Consider the following 17,074-nt stretch of genomic DNA (forward strand, 5'->3'; position numbering starts at 1 on the left):
CGGCGGGCCCGGGCCAGACCTCCCAGAAGCCCAGGAGAGAGCCGCTTCCCCTCCTTCGTGTGACTCCCTGGGAGCCGGGTTGCTGACGGCCCAGGGCTCGGCCAGAGTCCCCGCGCACTTTTCGGGACTCACCCGGGAGATGTCAGGGCCTCTCCGGAAGAGTGGGCTGCGCCTGCCTTCCGCGGCCGTCTCGCCTCTTCGCTGCGCGGGACCGTGGGGTTTGAGAGCGGCGCCTGCTCGCGGGACCAGACCCGCCATTCACAGTGGAGTGTGGACTGACACCGTGGCTTCACGGTTCAACCAGGAAAGTCCAAGGCCTGTCCAGCCTGTGGGAGCCCCTAATGCCCGTGCCTGGAGTAGTATCTGGGTATGTGGTGCGACTGTACCCACACTTAGGCCTGCCGCTAAAAAGTGATTCATTCATGTAAACTCCACTCTAAACTCCTTGAGGGCAAAACCAAGCGCTCTCACACCCTGGGTGCTCAGTGAATACTGAACGAGGGAATCGAAGCGTAGCTGGTGCTCAAACATTGCTTTCTGACGGATTGACTTAAATATTAGATCGTTTGCAACATTAGGACCAGGTGAAACCGATTAACCATTACTTAAGTTGTTACGATGAGGCAGAGCCAAAATCTCCCGGGCATGTGCAAGAGGGAAAGCTTTCTAATTGTGAACACCACGTGCCCCGCATAAGGCTGCATTGGCATCATCTGGGACTGGTTAGAAATGCCAAAAACGCCTGACCCGCCCCCAGGTCCAGAAGACAGACGTGAGCTTTGCCTCCTGTCTCCTTGCCAGTTGACTGGCAATGGAGGTTTTTCTTTTCTCAAAAGCCTGTGCCACAGTATTGGTTTCTGTGTGCCTCAAGTAACGAGCCCATTGCTCAGTAACATTTTTAGTCAGTATATCATCTTCACTGCAATGCTGTCTACGAAGCTGAGAGCAAGGAGTAAGAGAAAAGGAAATCTCTGCCCTGCGAGAGCTCACACAGAGTATGGAGTTGTGTGGCTGTCTTCAAGGCTGGTCGGGGAGGGCAGGTAGAGAAGCCCAGCAGCACTTTCCCTTGGACCCCCCTATGCTTTAAACATATCTCTAGATTGTAGTTATCCGGCTCACTGTAAAGCCTTTCCTGACTATCCAAATTAAAAGTTCTGCCCACCCACCCATGGGAACACCTCCTAGTTCCTCTGCTTTATTTTTCTGCTTTGCACTCATCACCATCTGATAGACTGTGTGCCTCCTACTTATTTCATGTATTATCCTTTCCTGTAAAACGACAGCAGCATGAGGGCAGCTGGTCTGTTTGGTTCCCTCTGCCCAGCACCTAGTTTAGGATTTGACACATGGTAGCTATCCAGTAAATAATTGTTGAGTTAAGAAATGAATCCTTTTGTTTGTTTCTCCACCTAGATTGTGAGACTGTACACATCCTTGCAGTACCCAGCACAAAATAGGTACACAATCAGTGGTTATTGGATGAAGGAGTGGTTCGAAATGGTCCATGGTGGTTGGCCCCTGATTTGTTAATGTGATGAGATGTTGGACGAAAGAAAGAATCCCAGCCCTGTTAAGAGACTTTTCATCTATGCTATTGGTTCTCTTCATCATAAAATTATATGGTGATGACTCTGGCTTGTTGTCAGAGATTATTGCGTTCCCACCTAGGGTACTGACCTTAAGAATATCCTCATAAACAGTATCCTCATCAGATTCCCACCCCAAAAAGCCCCAGTCCTCTATCTAAATAGTTACCACTTGTAATTCAGAGTGGGTGAACTTTTTGATGCAACAGTTACGAAGTGGCTTCAAATTCCGTCACTTTTTTTTTTTGTCCGGCCCAGTCTTTTAATTAAATGCCCGAGGAAGACAGTAATAATATCAGCTGCTATTATTTATGTAGCACTTTCTGTCTACTCTCATCAAGCATGCTTCTGAGTACATGATATGCAATGATTGACTCATTTAATCCTTACAACTATTTGAGGGTTTCAAGTTACAAATGAGGGAATTGAGGCACAAACTGGAATGCTCACACAGCTGGGAAGAGACAGAGCCACGATTTTAACGCAGGTTGTTCAGCACCATCTGAGTTTTAACCCACCACGGGGTACAGACTCTCCAGAACAGAAAATAGGAAGTGCAATAGGGGTCCCCCCACCCAAGCAGTGTAGGAGCATGGTCTGTGTTAGGAGAGGAGGATGACTTGTGTTCAAGATCTCACCTGACCCCAGTCTGCTGCTCTCCCTGTCCAATGGTGGAGGGATGAAAAGGTTCTGGCACAACCATAACTTAAAAAAAAAAAAAAGTTGTGCTTATTATTATTGTTAGAGTATTTGAAGATTTCAGATGAACATATGCAACATGGAAACTTTTAGCCCAATTGGAAAAAAGTAAATAAAAAGAAAACATGGAACTCCAATCTTCTTATTCCATATAGATACATTCCCTTTGAGGAAATGGAGGGATATGGAAAGAAAATCTCACAGGAGATCAATTGGAGTGGTCATAATGATGATAGTAAGCATCTGCTTTCAAAAAGATTCATTATATAAACTATGTTTCAACTTACAGAGCTTCTGAAACACATCTGTTGGGTGTTGTGTATTTCCTACCCCATGCCTAGATTCTTGCTGAGGAAACAATATGGAAAGGGCAGCAAAAGTCAGTAAAACTCACTACCGGGATTTATTTCATAAATGAACTCGCTAATAAACCAGCTCTGCATGGCTGCCATAATTGCTTCCTAGTTCTTTGAGAACCACGTTTGGAGACCTGGACTTTTTCAGATGAATAACCTCTGCAGAGGAGAAAAACACAGACTTTGGATCCATCAGATTTGGGTGGAATCCAGCCTACCACTTACCAGCTGAGTGACTGTAGGCAAATTGTATAACTTCCCATTTAAAAATTACTTATAACATTGTCATGAGATTATATAAAGTACTCAGCCCATAGTAGCACTCAATAAAAATTAGTTTCCTCTCCTTTATTAATTACTTTTCAGCTAAAGTTGCCTTTAAATTAAGCCTACATTTTTCACATATGCATAATTTTGCCTTTTACCATATTGCTTGCTTCCCAGAGGAACATAGCTACTAACATAAATTAAAATAAAATTTGGCATACATTGATATATATTTTAACACTGATTTCATTTACCTCCCTAAATCCCAAAAGTGCTTTTTAAACTGGAGACTGTATTGCCAATGCATATTACTAATTACTGCTTTAAAATAAAAAGCTATATAGAGGGTTAAATATGGTTCAGAATTAAATCTGTTTCTCTTGGTGTCCCAACCTTTTCTTATTCAATTGCAAGGCACAGATACAGACAGGAGAAGAATTGAAATTATTTGGCAGCTAGCAAATGACCAACCAATATTGTCAAATTGAAAGTCTTAATGCAAATATTATTGGACAAACAAGGAAATGTGAAATAATTTGCTGTACCAATTATCAACTGCTGTATAACAAACTACCCCAAAACTTAGTGGCTTGAAACAACCACCACTTTATTATAGCTCACAATTTTGTAGTTTACGGCTTTGAGCAGGGCTCAGCTGAGTGACTCTTCTGTTCCATGTGCACTAACAGGGGTCACTCAGTGGAATTTAGCTGGTGAAGGTGAATGGTCTGGTTTGGAGAGTCTTGGATAACTTCACCCATGTCTTTGCCCATTCAGGATGCTGTAATGCTGTAAGAAAATACCATAGACTGAGTGACTTATAAACAACAAACCTTTATTTCTAACAGTTCTGGAGGCTGAGATGTCCAAGATGAAGGCATCAGCAGATTCGATGTCTGGTGAGATCCTACTTCCTAGTTCACAGATAGTGACTTCTCGATGTGTCCTCACCTGGTGGAAGGAAAGAACAAACAAAACAAGCTCCCTGGGTCTCTTATAAGGGGCACTAATCCCATTGATGAGGGCTCTACCTCATGACTTAATCACATCCCAAAGGCCCCACCTCCTGATACTATCACATTGGTGATTAAGTTTCAACATGTGGCTTTGGGGAAACACAAACATTCAGACCATAGCATCTCACATCTAGTGCACCGGCAGGGATGCCTTGGGGGTGGGACTGAACTTGAGGGTTATCAACTAGAGCCCTACATTTGGCCTCTTCATTGCAGTGGTTTTTGGGAAGTCAGACTTCTTATAGCGGAGGCTCAGAGCTCCAAAAGCGAGTGTTCAAGAACAAGAAACAAGTCAGAAGCTACAAGTCTTGTGACTTAGTCTCTAAACACCCAGAACATAACTTACAAACAAGCCCAGATTCAAAGATAGGGGTGGTATATTCTACCCCTCACTCGGAGAAACAGCAAAGAATTTCCAGACATCTTCTATCTGCTGCACTTGTTTTCATGAAAGAAAGTGGCATTACAGGATAGGCACAGTGGCTTCTGTCTGTATTCCCAACACTTTGAGAGGCTGAGGTGGGTGGATCACTTGAGCCCAGGAGTTAGAGAGCAGCCTGGCCAACATGGTGAAACCCCATCTGTACTAAAAATACAAAAAAGTAGCCGGTGTGGTGGTGCATACCTGTAGTCCCAGCTACTCGGGAGGCTGATGCAGGAGAATCACCTGAGCCCGGGAAGTTGAGGCTGCAGTGAGCTGTGATAGTGCCACTGTACCCCAGCCTGGGTGACAGAAACTGTGTGTCAAAAAAAAAAAAAAAAAAAAAGCCATAAAAGAAAGTGGCATTACATAAAAAAAGTTAGTAAAAACTTCTATATTGTTTACCCATTGTTCATGGAGAAACATACATTATTATCAGCATTAAGGAAATTTGTGATGAAGACCAGTAGTCAGCCACCAGATGTCCAATTTACAGAAATATTCAAAGTAATATAATCCAGAGATATACAAACTTTTTTCATCTCATTATCATTATTTTTAAATATTGTCCAGCATCCAAGAGAGCTTTACCCAGCGTAGAGAAGTAAAGTCCATACACCCAACATCTTTTTAATGTAACAAATATTTATTAGTGACCTACTATGTGCTGGATGCTATATTAGGTATGAGGATATAAGGTGACCAAGGAGAATGTGCTTCATGCCCTCCAGGTCTGTGGGCTTTGTAGTATAGCAGGAAAGGCAGACAGATAAACAATAAGGATAGAGGATGAGAAGTACAATGATCAGCTGTCCTTGTTAGGGTAAGCTAACTGCTAAAATGAACCCCAAAATTATAATTGCTCAAATACAATAGTAGCTTATTTCCTACTTGGTAAACAATGTAACTAAGGTACTTCTAGGTTTTGGGTGGGGTAGGTGGGGCGGAAGAACCACAGTCCTTATTCCTTCAGGAACCAGGCTGGGGGAGGCTTAGCTCCAGGTTGCTGAGGTTGCCGTGAACGTGGGCACCTCCAGCAGATAGATAAGGAAAGATCCTGGAGACTCCCTCATGGGAGATTTTTGTGGGAGCGGCACTTTTGGGTACAGGATGCATTCCAACACTCCCAGTGGATGCCTGAAATGGAGGATGGCACCAAACCTGGCCAGGATCAACTGGAACACATTTCTGCTCATGTCTTCCAACCACAAATTCAATGCCTTTTTCATCTTAAGTAAGCACTTATCACACATGGTGGCCGTAACATTTGCAGTTTGAGGTGAGATAGCAAAACTAGCACAAATTTCTTTACCCTTCTTTAGCTTCACAGAGAGATTCGTTCTTGAAATAGATCTTAGCAACTTCGGCATACAATTTTTTTCTTTCCATATTGAGAACTTTCACTTTTTCACTTAAAGGAAGTACTTTACAGCTTCTCTTTGGAATATCCCAATTGGCCGCATCATTACTATTGCACAGAGGGGCCATTACTAGATAAAATAAGGGTGATTGAACTCAAGCACAGCACTGTCATGACAGCCAGTCTGATAACCTAGACGGCTACAAAGTGACCAGCAGGCAGGAGTGTCGACATGCTGGACAAGGGATGATTTGTGTCACTGGAGAGGACAGGGCAAGACAGCATGAGATTTCATCATACTACTCAGAATGGCACAAATTTAAAACTTATGAATTATTTATTTCTGGAAATTTCCATGTAATATTTTTGGACGGAGATTGATCATGGGTAACTGAAACCACAAAAAGAGAGACTGCAGATAAGGGGAGCCTACTGTACCTTCCTTTGGCCAGAAATCAGTCACAGAGTCTCTCCTAATTTCAAGACAGGCTGGAAAATGTAGTCTTTGTGCTCCGGAAAAAAAGGAACTGGGTTTCGAGAGCAGTGGCAGATTCAACTTTGTACAAAATGATTTTAGAGGGCAAATAGGTGATGGCCAAGCCCGGAGCTTTTTATATAGAATCCCAACTAGGGTAAACCAGACGGCTGAACTGATTTAGTTTAAACAACATATTTTTGGATTGTATAATATATTCTATTTTTTAAAATGAGCCTTTCTTAATCCTACACCTGATTCCAAGAGTCATCTAAGAATACACGGAGAGACTGGTGATAGAGTGGGTGAAGGTGATGTTTTCATCTATAACAATTTATTAGTGATACAACTTCTTAGCTGAGTTATAATTGGAGGGGGAGTATGGGAATTGTATACACATTTGTTGTTTGGTAAGGTCCTTAAAAAGGCTAATTGCAATGGAAAAAGCAATTTGGCAAGGAAAATTATCCTGGCATCTGACTCAATCATGACTGATTGCTAAAAGCACCAGTGTAATAAATGTGTTGTTCTGAATGATGGAAAAGAAAACAGCTCTGGAAGTAGAGCTTCTGTCACCTTAAGCACTTGTGATATCATGAAAGCTTTTGTTTCAAACTGTTGGTAGAAATGGAATTTTTTTTTCCAATACTATACATTGAAACCTTCAAGCTTCTTTTTTTCTTCCCCAAAAAACTGTACCTGTCATTTCTCTCTGAGGCTCCATTTCTATAAGGAATCTAGACATCCAATGGGAATGGGCACACAGGGACTTCAGAAATCAAGTCGGCTTGCTTTCTGCAAGTAAATCCATCTTCTTTTGCTAACTTTCTTACATTAAAAAGCAATTTAAAAAAATCACCACCACCCCAAACCAAGCAAATCCCAGTGTCAGTGTGGGCAGCCGACTAAGACATGGCTGTTTGATGATTCTGGAGTTGGTGCAAATGCTACATTTGAGTTCCATCTCTGCCTCCTACTTGCTGTCACCACTTTTCCAAGCCTCCGTTTCCTTATCTGGAAAGTGGGAATAATCACGCCTAGCTCACTGAGTTACTGTGATTAGGTATACCAGCAGACACTTGATAAATGGTACGTATCATTATTAGTTTCTGACTCCCTGGAATTCCATTCCATTTTACACATATTGGTGAGTGCCTAGTGTGTACCTGAATACATCTGGATTCCTGCCTTTAAGAAGCTTACAACCACTAGAGGAGTGACGTGATGAAAAAGCTTTAAAAGGTCCCAGCAATTCTGACTTGGGAGAGGGAGTTTTGGGAAAACGTACCATGGAAAGACCAGCCTTTGATTAGGGCCTTACAGAGAAGGCTGAGCAAGCATGCTTCAAAGTTCCCCAAATCCATTTCTCACCTCTCCTTCCTCACCAGAAAGCCTGGCCCTGGGTAACACTGGGCCTCCTCTCTAGGAATGATTAGCCTTACATCCCAGAATTAGAAATAGATTGGAGGTATAAATAGCCCCTAGAGGAGTCACAGTGCGATAAACAATACCATTAAGTTATAAATGTCGATGCAGATCCTTTCTTGTTGAAAATACACAAAACGTTTACAAAAATAAAATTAATATGAAATTATTCTACAGCCTTGCTACTTTTAGCTTAGTTAGAACAATGGGCACTGTTAAATTGTTTAGCCTAAAGCTCCCTCCTTAGTATTTCAAGTTCAGCCTAAAGGTTGCTCTGAGTATAGTGCACTGTAACCTCACTGGATGTGTTAGGTTACAATTCAGTCAATCACAGGGCCAACTGCTCAACCCAGTGTTGAAATAAGGTGGATGCGGAGCTGAGCCCAAACCAGCTGTTTCTGAACCTCACTCCCCTTTTCTGTACGTCACTTATCTTTTTCTGTCCCTCAGTGTTATCCAGACATGTGGCAGCTCCAGAGTTGCTCCGAAGCTGTTCTGGTTCTAGGAGCTGCCTGAGGCAAGAATCATTCTTTGCTCAATTAAACTCTGTTAAAGTTCACTTATCTAAAGTTTTTCTTTTAATAGCACCAAGTTAGATATCTATAATACGCACATTTTGGATTGCTTATTTTTGTCCAGCATGATCCTTTATATATATCATTTCATTGGATCTTTGTACAACTCTATAAATTATTACTGTCCCTATTTTACAGATGGAAAAAAACTGAATCCTAGAGAGGCAGCCTATAAACCTGGCACAATATATGTGAGGATTTGAACTCAGATCTGAGTTCCACACTCTAACTTTTGACTACTGCCTAATGGGTAAATCTGGGGAAGATGTCAAACATTTAAACATAAACGTCAAAGTCCATATTTTTACCTTTAGGTAAATTAATATTCATTCACTGAAAACAGATTATTTCTTCTGTTCTTAAATGTTCTCTAGGTTAGTGACTCCTAAAACAACTGCTGTAGTTCAGTCTAGTGATTTCTATGGCCATGATATTGAATTACATTGTGTGTGTGTGCGTGTGCGTGTGTGTGTGTGTGTGTATGTTTGCATGTTTGCACAATCAACCTATACTCATTCATTTTGTTTTTAATAAAATCCAGATCCTGCACAACACTTTATTTATTTATTTATTTATTTATTTATTTATTTATTTATTATACTTTAAGTTCTGGGGTACATGTGCAGATGTGCAGGTTACATAGGTATACATGTGTCATGGTGGTTTGCTGCACCCATCAACTCATCATCTACATTAGGTATTTCTCCCAATGCTGTCTCTCCCCTAGAACCCCAGACCCTGACAGGCCTCAGTGTGTGATGTTCCCCTCCCTGTGTCCATGTGTTCTCACTGTTCAACTCCCACCTCTGAGTGAGAACATGCAGTGTTTGGTTTTCTGTTCCTGTGTTAGTTTGCTGAGAATGATGGTTTCCAGCTTCATCCATGTACCTGCAAAGGACATGAACACATCCTTTTTTATGGCTGCATAGTATTCCATGGTGTATATGTGCCACATTTTCTTTATCCAGTGTATCATTGATGGGCATTTGGGTTGGTTCCAAGCCTTTGCTATTGTGAACAGTGCCACAGTAAACATACGTGTGCATGTGTCTTTATAGTAGAATGATTTATAATCCTTTGGGTATACACCCAGTAATGGGATTGCTGGGTCAAATGATATTTCTAGTTCTAGATCCTTGAGGAATTGCTACACTGTCTTCCACAAAGGTTGAACTAATTTACACTCCCACCAACAGTGTAAAAGCGTTCCTGTTTTTCCACATCCTCTCCAGCATCTGTTGTTTCCTGACTTTTTAATGATCACCATTCTAACTGGTGTGAAATGTTATTTTTAACATTTAAAAAATTATCATGGGCTGGGCACAGTGGCTCACACCTGTAATCCCAGCACTTTGGGAGGCCAAGGCGGGTGGATCACCTGAGGTCAGGAGTTCAAGACCAGCCTGACCAATATCGTGAAACCGCGTCTCTACTAAAAATACAAAAATTAGCCAGGCATGCTGGTGGGCACCTGTAATCCTAGCTACTCAGGAGGCTGAGGCAGAAGAATCGCTTCAACCTAGGAGGCAGAGGTTTCAGTGAGCTGAGATTGCGCCACTGTACTCTGGCCTGGGTGACAAAGTTAGACTCCATCTAAAAAAAAAAATTATGATGAAATATTTGTCTCATATAAAGGTATATAAGAATAACATAATGAACACATGTACCCACTACCCAGTTAAAAAATAAAACTATACAGAATGTACAGAAGTTTCTGTATATTCATGTCCAGTCTCATTATCCTCCCTCTCCCTCCCCCATCACTGCAAGAGGAAACCTCTATCTAGATTGTTTACGTTATTTTTATGAATTCTAGCGGTCTGTGTTTCTAAAAAAGTGAGAAGAGTTGGGTAGCATGACTTTGGTTGGATTTTCAAAGGAAAATGGAGTTGTAGAACTTTTTTTTTGTTTCTACTGAAGTTTTTGTCATTTCTTACAAACTTGTTATAAACCACAGTTGTTGTAGGGCTAAGAAATCTGGGATAAAGTTAAATTAAAAATTTTGTATTATCCAAAATATCTGCAAAAAACGTAAAGACATTTTCCTAGATCATAGTTTAGAGGCCAATTTCCCCTTTTATATCTTCTCTAATAATTCTCCATTATTAGAAAGTGCAGAAAAAATGCTTTTGATGGCTCTCGGGCATGTTTGTGTAATACTTTATTAAGTGCCATCTGCCTTTGCTTTATTAATGTTTTATTAAGAGTCATCTGGTTGTTGCTACTGATCATATAGACTCTGCAATGAATCAGTTCTCGCCCATTAATAAATTATCAAGCTTCATCATTAGCAAAAGAAATTAAACTGAGCAGAACAAAGAGCAGAGGGGCAGGACACCCATGTCCCAAGGCTGCCCCCATCTGGTTTTGTGGTCAGCACAGTTCCTCTACTTCTCTGATCCCCTGTGTTTCATCTGAAAATTAAAGATTAAACCCGGCCTCTGAGGTTACTCAAACTTTAAAATTTGGAGTAAAAAACTCAACTGCAGTGCTGTGGACCCAAAACTCTGGTGTGCAGGGAAGGGGATTCTGCTTAGGACGACTGAGAAACACCTGCTGGGCTGTGCCTGGAGCTAATAGAAGAACGGTAAGATTTAGCATACAGGGAGAGGGAACAGCATAAGGGGAGCCAGGTGAAACGCCATGGAAGGTGTAGGGGAGGGAAGGGAACTGAGATTGTAAAGATCAGGTGAGACCAGACTGGGGAGGGCCCTGCATGTCAACGGGGAGGTGTCATTTAGAACTTTTATCTACACCATTTTCTCCCTTCTTGCCCTAAGCTCTCTTTAGTCCTTGGGACCCATTCAAATGGGCCTAGCCAAATGGATTGGTATCTTCAGTAAGTTAAGTGTTATCCTTAAAGCAGAGCTTCCCAAGTGGTACAGCACACAAGTGATAAGTGGAACTAGAGATTGAGGTGTCAACCCTTGAAACATGAGCCTCTGGCTGGTTGCTGAATGAACGCTTTTATTTTCTATGTGTGCCATGCTATGACAAAGATTGGGAGCACCACCTTAAAGCAATCTGGTTCACCAAATTAATTTGCTTATGAAATGGCTTTCATCAGCACTTCCAGCAGAAACGGCATTTATATTACATTGTATTATACTGTTTTATTCTGTCATACTGTGGTATGTTAGTTAAGTGAATGAGTGAAGATAAAGAGAGAAAATTCACTCAACACATTCACTGAGCCCCTGGTATGTGCTTGGCACTGTCCTAGGCACTGGAGATACAGCTGGGAACAACAGACACAAACAGACTTAAGTGACTGCTGTCATAAAGCTCGTTCTCTAATGGGCAAAAAATATACTTCTTGTTCCTGGTACAACCTGAAAGGGACCTGGAAGTCGTCACTCAATCCTAACAAGTTAAAAAGCTGGACAGACTCAGTCAACAACTCTTCTTAGAATTGTCAGAGAAATGAGATCATAAGAAAAACCACTGTCCTGGAGACACAGACACAGATTCAGAGACTCACAACTTACCAAAGCAGAAACCATAGGAACCATTGCTTGAGTGGAAACCCTGAACTATAACTGATGAACTGCTGGAAGCTCAGAGTGGACAAGTCTGAGAGTTAGAAACTCTCCACACTTCTGTGAGTTTTACCTCCAGGAGCGCTAACCAGGTTCTCACAGGGAATATCAGAAAAAAACTCCCTTCATTCTTGCAGCGGGAGGCGGGGAATGTAGCCATTTTGAAACATGCCAGAGCATTCTGTTCTTAATGAGGCCTGTCTTCAAGAGAAACTGCTTCACCAAAGCCTAAACTATTGGGGTTTTATCAGAGCCTAACTCAACTCCAGTCCCCTCTAGCCTTTCTGCCCCACATAAGGGGTGGAGGGAACTGAGTTTCACAGCCCAGGACATAGGCTCACTAAAGACTGATTAACAGGACTACAGAACGCCTCCCCCAGCCCTATACCTCACCACCACATCACTAAAAGCTTATTTTCCACAGTTCCTCTTTCTCAGTACATCATGTTCAGCTTTCAACAAAAAAATTACCAGGCGTGCTGAAAAGGAAAAAACAAAACAAAACAAAAACACACACACACAATTTGAAAAGACAAAGCAAGCATCAGCACCAGACACAGATATGGCAGGGATGTTGAAATTATCAGCCCAGGAATTTAAAATTCACTATAATTAATACGGGAAAAGTAGACAACATGCAAGAACAGATGGGTAATTTTGGCATAATAAAATAGATTTGGTCTACGTCCCTAGTTCCTGGCACAGAACTCCTAAAACTCTTGGAACTCCTGCATGATAAGTTTGTTTTTGGTGTTGAATGACATGGCTCTTGGCTAAGGGTCCATAGATGACTTCAGAATGGGACTTGTCCCAGAAAGACCAAACCGTGTGATTAGAGGGTTGGAACTTTCAGCCCTACACCCAAGCCCCAGGGAGGGAGAAGGGGCTGGAGACCGAATTCAATCATCAATGGCTGATGACTTAATCAACCATGCCTACATCATTGAACCTTCATAAACACTCCTAAATGATGAGGTTCACAGAGCTTCCACGTCGGTGAACACATTGAGGTACTGGGTGTGCCTGGAGAGGGCAGGGAAGCTTCATCTTCCTCCCTCCACCCATATCTTGCCCTTTGCATCTCTTTGGACTGTTCCTGAGTTGTATTCTTTAAGGTAAACTGGTAATAGTAAGTATAGCCCTTTCCTGAGTTCTGTGAGTCATTCTAGAGAATTATTGAACTTGAGGAGAAAGTCGTGAGAATCCCCACATTTGCAGCCCAGTTACACAGAAGTGTGGGTTCCTTGGAAACCTGATACTTGCAACTTGTAAAACTCAGCTCTTCACCTGTGGGGTCTATGCTAACTCTGGGAGTTGATGTCAGAATGGGATTGAATTGTTGGACGCCCAGCTGGTGTCAGAGAATTGCAGAATCAGAGAACTGGTTGGTGCCAGAAAACACCCCAGAAGGAACCTGAGAGTAATATAAGCAGAGAGATGAGAATTCTATGAAAGAACCAAAAAATGCGAGAGATCAAAAACACTGTAACAGAAATAAAGAATGACTTTGATGGGCTCATTTGTAGACTGGACACTGCTGAGAAAAGAAGAAATCCTCTGAGCTTGAGTATATATCAATAGAAACTTCAAAACCAAAAAGCAGAAAGAAAAAAGGCTGAAAAAAAAAAAAGAACTCAATATTCCCAAACTGGGACAAGTGCAAAAGGTGTAACATTAGTGTAATGGAAATATAAGAAGAGAGAGAACCAGGAGCAATATTTGGAGCAATATTTAGAGCAACAATGACAGAATTTCCCCAAATTAACATCAGACAGCAAACCACAGACCCAGGAATCTCAGAGAACACCAAGCAGGATAAAGGATAAAAAACTAAAGCTAGGCGTATCGTATTGAAACTTCAGAAAGCCAAAGATAAAACCTCTTGAAAAAATCAAATACAAGGCATGTCAGGTAACTGTAAATGCTAAAAGGAACAAAATAAAGAAAAGGCCAAAGAGTTACAGGGGGCAACTTTTGGAATTTTTGATACAGTGGCCAAGGAAAGAGTCCCTGGAAAGGAAACCTTTCAGTTAGATTATTATGAGCTCTTGAATTTGTGGTGGACACATTAATGTTTTTGTTTGTTTTTCTTTTTTTGAGATGGAGTCTGGCTCCGTCGCTCAGGCTGGAGTACAGTGGCTCGACCTCGGTTCACTGCAAGCACTGCCTCCCGGGTTCACGCTGTTCTCCTGCCTCAGCCTCTCCAGCAGCCCGGACTACAGGTGCCCGCCACCTCACCCGGCTAATTTTTTTTTTTTTTGGTATTGTTAGTAGAGACGGGGTTTCACCGTATTAGCCAGCATGGTCTCGATCTCCTGACCTCGTGATCCTCCCACCTCAGCCTCCCAAAGTACTGGGACTACAGGCGTGAGCCACTGCGCCCAGCCATGTTTTTGTTTATTTAGAGTCTGAAATAGGTCCTTTGGTGCAGTAGGAGTGTAACCAGGCTTGCATCCTAGCTCTGCCACTTACTGGCTGTGTGACCTTGAGCAAGTTGCCTGAGTTTTGGGGCCTCTATTCTACTTCTACAGATTGTACCCCTAGTTGGTATTTATAGGTTACAAAAGGGTACCCCAGAGAGCTTGGAAAAGAGTGTCAAGACTGTACTGGGAGGGCTTACTTGGATGTTCCACACTCACTTGATGTGCAAAGGTCCCAGAGGGCTGCAAAACTGCTCCAGTGCCTGCCTGGCTGCAGGAACATTTCTAAAGAAAGGAAAGGCCAAGAGGAAGGGAGGCAAGGGACTCCTAAGAAGAATCTCTAAGTCCTGTCCCAGTCAATCCTGTTCCAGCTCCACTGGACAACCTGAGCGCATCCCTGACGCAAATGGAGGTAGTGGCCTGGCTATTGTCATCCCATTTGAAAAACTTCACCTGATGCAGTCCCCTCGTCTTCAGTTCACGCACAACAGCCCCTTGTTCATGAGGGCTGCCGGCAGACATAGAATGAGCTGGTGACACGAGCTTTGGGTATCCCATGCCTGGGATGGGAATTCTCCCATTGCTCCTAAATACAGAATCCCAAGTCCTTGCATCCTCTGGCCTCTGTCCACCTCTCCCTTCACTCTGTGAGAAAGGTGCCTTGCTGGTCCACCCTCAGTTCCTCAGAAGTGCTGAGTGCCTTCCATAGGGGCTGAATCCGCAGGGACTATTTCTGTTCCCAGCTCTTCATGTGGCTGCCTCTTGCTTATCTTCACATCTCGGCTTAAACTTCTCTATCTCTAGACAGCATTCTTTGACCCACAGGTTTAAGGTCTCATTTACTTATTCTCATAGCTTTCCTCATATAATTTTCTTAATTGTAATTAATGAACTAGTTGTGTGTTTGTTTACTGTCTGTTTTATGTAGGCTCCATAAAGGGTAGAGTGATGCCGGTCTTTGCTCACTGCTGTGTCCTCAGTGTCTCACACAATGTCTAGTACAGAGCCGGCACTCCACAGATATCTGTTGAATGCATAAAGAATGAACAATCAACTGTGGCTGTGGGTTAGAGATAACTCTTGGTTCAGTCATTGGCATGGTACCTGGCACGCATTTGGTGCCTAATAAATGATAGCTGTTGATTTCATGGGCATATTTCTTGTCAGATTCTAGTAGTTTCCATCACTAACTTGGTTTTATATCTTTGCAAAGACTGTTGGGATTATAGGAATGGATTTCCATATAGTTCAGTAATATTTCAGAAATCTAGTTGTAGAACTTAGAAAGGTGTTTCTTTCTGACTGGTTCCCTCTTCCTCTGTGTGCTAATACATCTTTTATTTATAAAAGAGGCTATTCAATGAGACTTGATCTTAACAGACTTTAATTGCTATGGACTTGGCAATTACAGCCAACGAGACACCCAATAGCATTCAAGGACCTATGGGGTTGGGGTGAGGTAGATGTAGTAGTTACTGATTATAGACAATGGGAATTGCATTGTTGTAGAATACCATGCTCTTAACCCAAGGTGGGCGATGCAAGCCAAAACTCAACAACAGGTAAACTTGTTCTTCTCACCTCCATCCCTGAAAAGTCTGTCTTTAGTCTCCTGGAAACTTGTCAGTGACAATAAAAAAATTTTTTTTCCATCTTCTTTTCTTTACAAACTCAATTCCATTAGGCACTTTAAGCCCTTGTATGTAAACCAATTCAGTATTTACTCTTACATGGCTGTTTAAATCATTTCGGCTCTAATTCCGTTTTACGATTTAGAGATCTCATGTTATATACATCATCATCTGAAACACATTGAGAAACATTACTTCATAGCTTAGGATAAAGTGCTATTATTAATCTTTTACATTTTAGTGCAAATCATAAATCCAAATATTTGTAGCCTTCATTTTAATATGGTTTATGACTAATTCATTTTAATTGTATTCCTATTTGATGGCAATTCATATTCTTTCATCTACCAATTTGTTATCGGTTCTTATTTTTGTATGTTTTATGGAGACTCAGCTTCAGATACATTATGCAGATCTAACGAATTTTTAAGGCCAATTAACAGTCACAGTCATGTTGTAACTTGTCAGTATAGCTCCCCCTCTCCCCAACCTTTCTAAGAGCCTGTGTCTTCTAAAATAGTGATGCTATGGCCTCTTGGGTTTTGTCAAGTGAGGGAGCTTAAATAAATCTATGAACACATCCCCTGAAAGAATTCTCTCTAGAATCTGGTGCTCTCCTTCTTAGTGTAACTCCACTCATCTGCTATGGAAAGCTCTTGACCCCTCCTTCCTGAGGTTACCAGAAAGCTCAAATGCTGCGACCACATCTTTCCTAGTTCCCAGCACAACCACATCCTTGCTTTTCCACAATTTCCAATTTCTTTTAAATTTTCCTGTGTTTACATAGAGGTGTGTCTCTTAGATGCACAAATGTCTTTTGAAGGTATGTGAAATCTAGACTGTACAAAAAAATTATCCTGTTTCCTTTAGGAGGAGAAAATGCTGTCTTTCTAAGAGACTCCTGTATCAGTACAGTCTGAGCGATGAGGGACTCCCAGGCCCTGCTCATCCTCCAACTCCTTTCTAACTCCATCGTGGCTGCTCCAAAGAAGTCATCTCTTTCCAAGTCATTTCCTGTTGGTGTCACTCATTTGCCCCTTAACACAAACAGTATCATATTCACTTTATTGGTCTGTCTTCCCTCTCTCCCTCCCTCCCTTCTTCCCTTCCTCCCTTTCTCCCTCCTTTCCTTCCTTCCTGTCCATCTTTTACCTAAAGCCCTCAAAGAAGGCCCAAGACCTCCCAAAAGACATCATGCTTTTCCCACAACTTCAATGTTGTGCCCATTTCTGGCTTTAAGATCCTGGGTCTGCAAACTTACTCATGCTTACCAACTCCTTCCTTTTTTAAAAAAAATTTTTAAA

At 42.0% G+C, this 17,074-nt stretch overlaps 1 protein-coding gene across 2 annotated transcripts in view; it reads right to left on the reverse strand.

Moving 5' to 3' along the window:
* DFNA5 (deafness, autosomal dominant 5) overlaps nt 1–17,074 on the reverse strand; it is an 89,341-nt gene that overhangs the window by 59,354 nt on the left and 12,913 nt on the right. The window contains exon 1 of one of the 2 annotated variants that reach the window (XM_011970615.1): nt 133–539. The exons of the other annotated variant lie outside the window; for it this stretch is intronic. The gene's annotated coding sequence lies outside the window, so the exon portion shown is untranslated. Of the gene's footprint in view, nt 1–132; nt 540–17,074 lie in introns of those variants that run through there. 2 annotated transcript variants of the gene reach the window in all.

Source organism: Mandrillus leucophaeus, unplaced genomic scaffold (assembly GCF_000951045.1).
Source record: "Mandrillus leucophaeus isolate KB7577 unplaced genomic scaffold, Mleu.le_1.0 Scaffold1207, whole genome shotgun sequence".
NCBI classification, from domain to species: Eukaryota; Metazoa; Chordata; class Mammalia; order Primates; family Cercopithecidae; genus Mandrillus; species Mandrillus leucophaeus.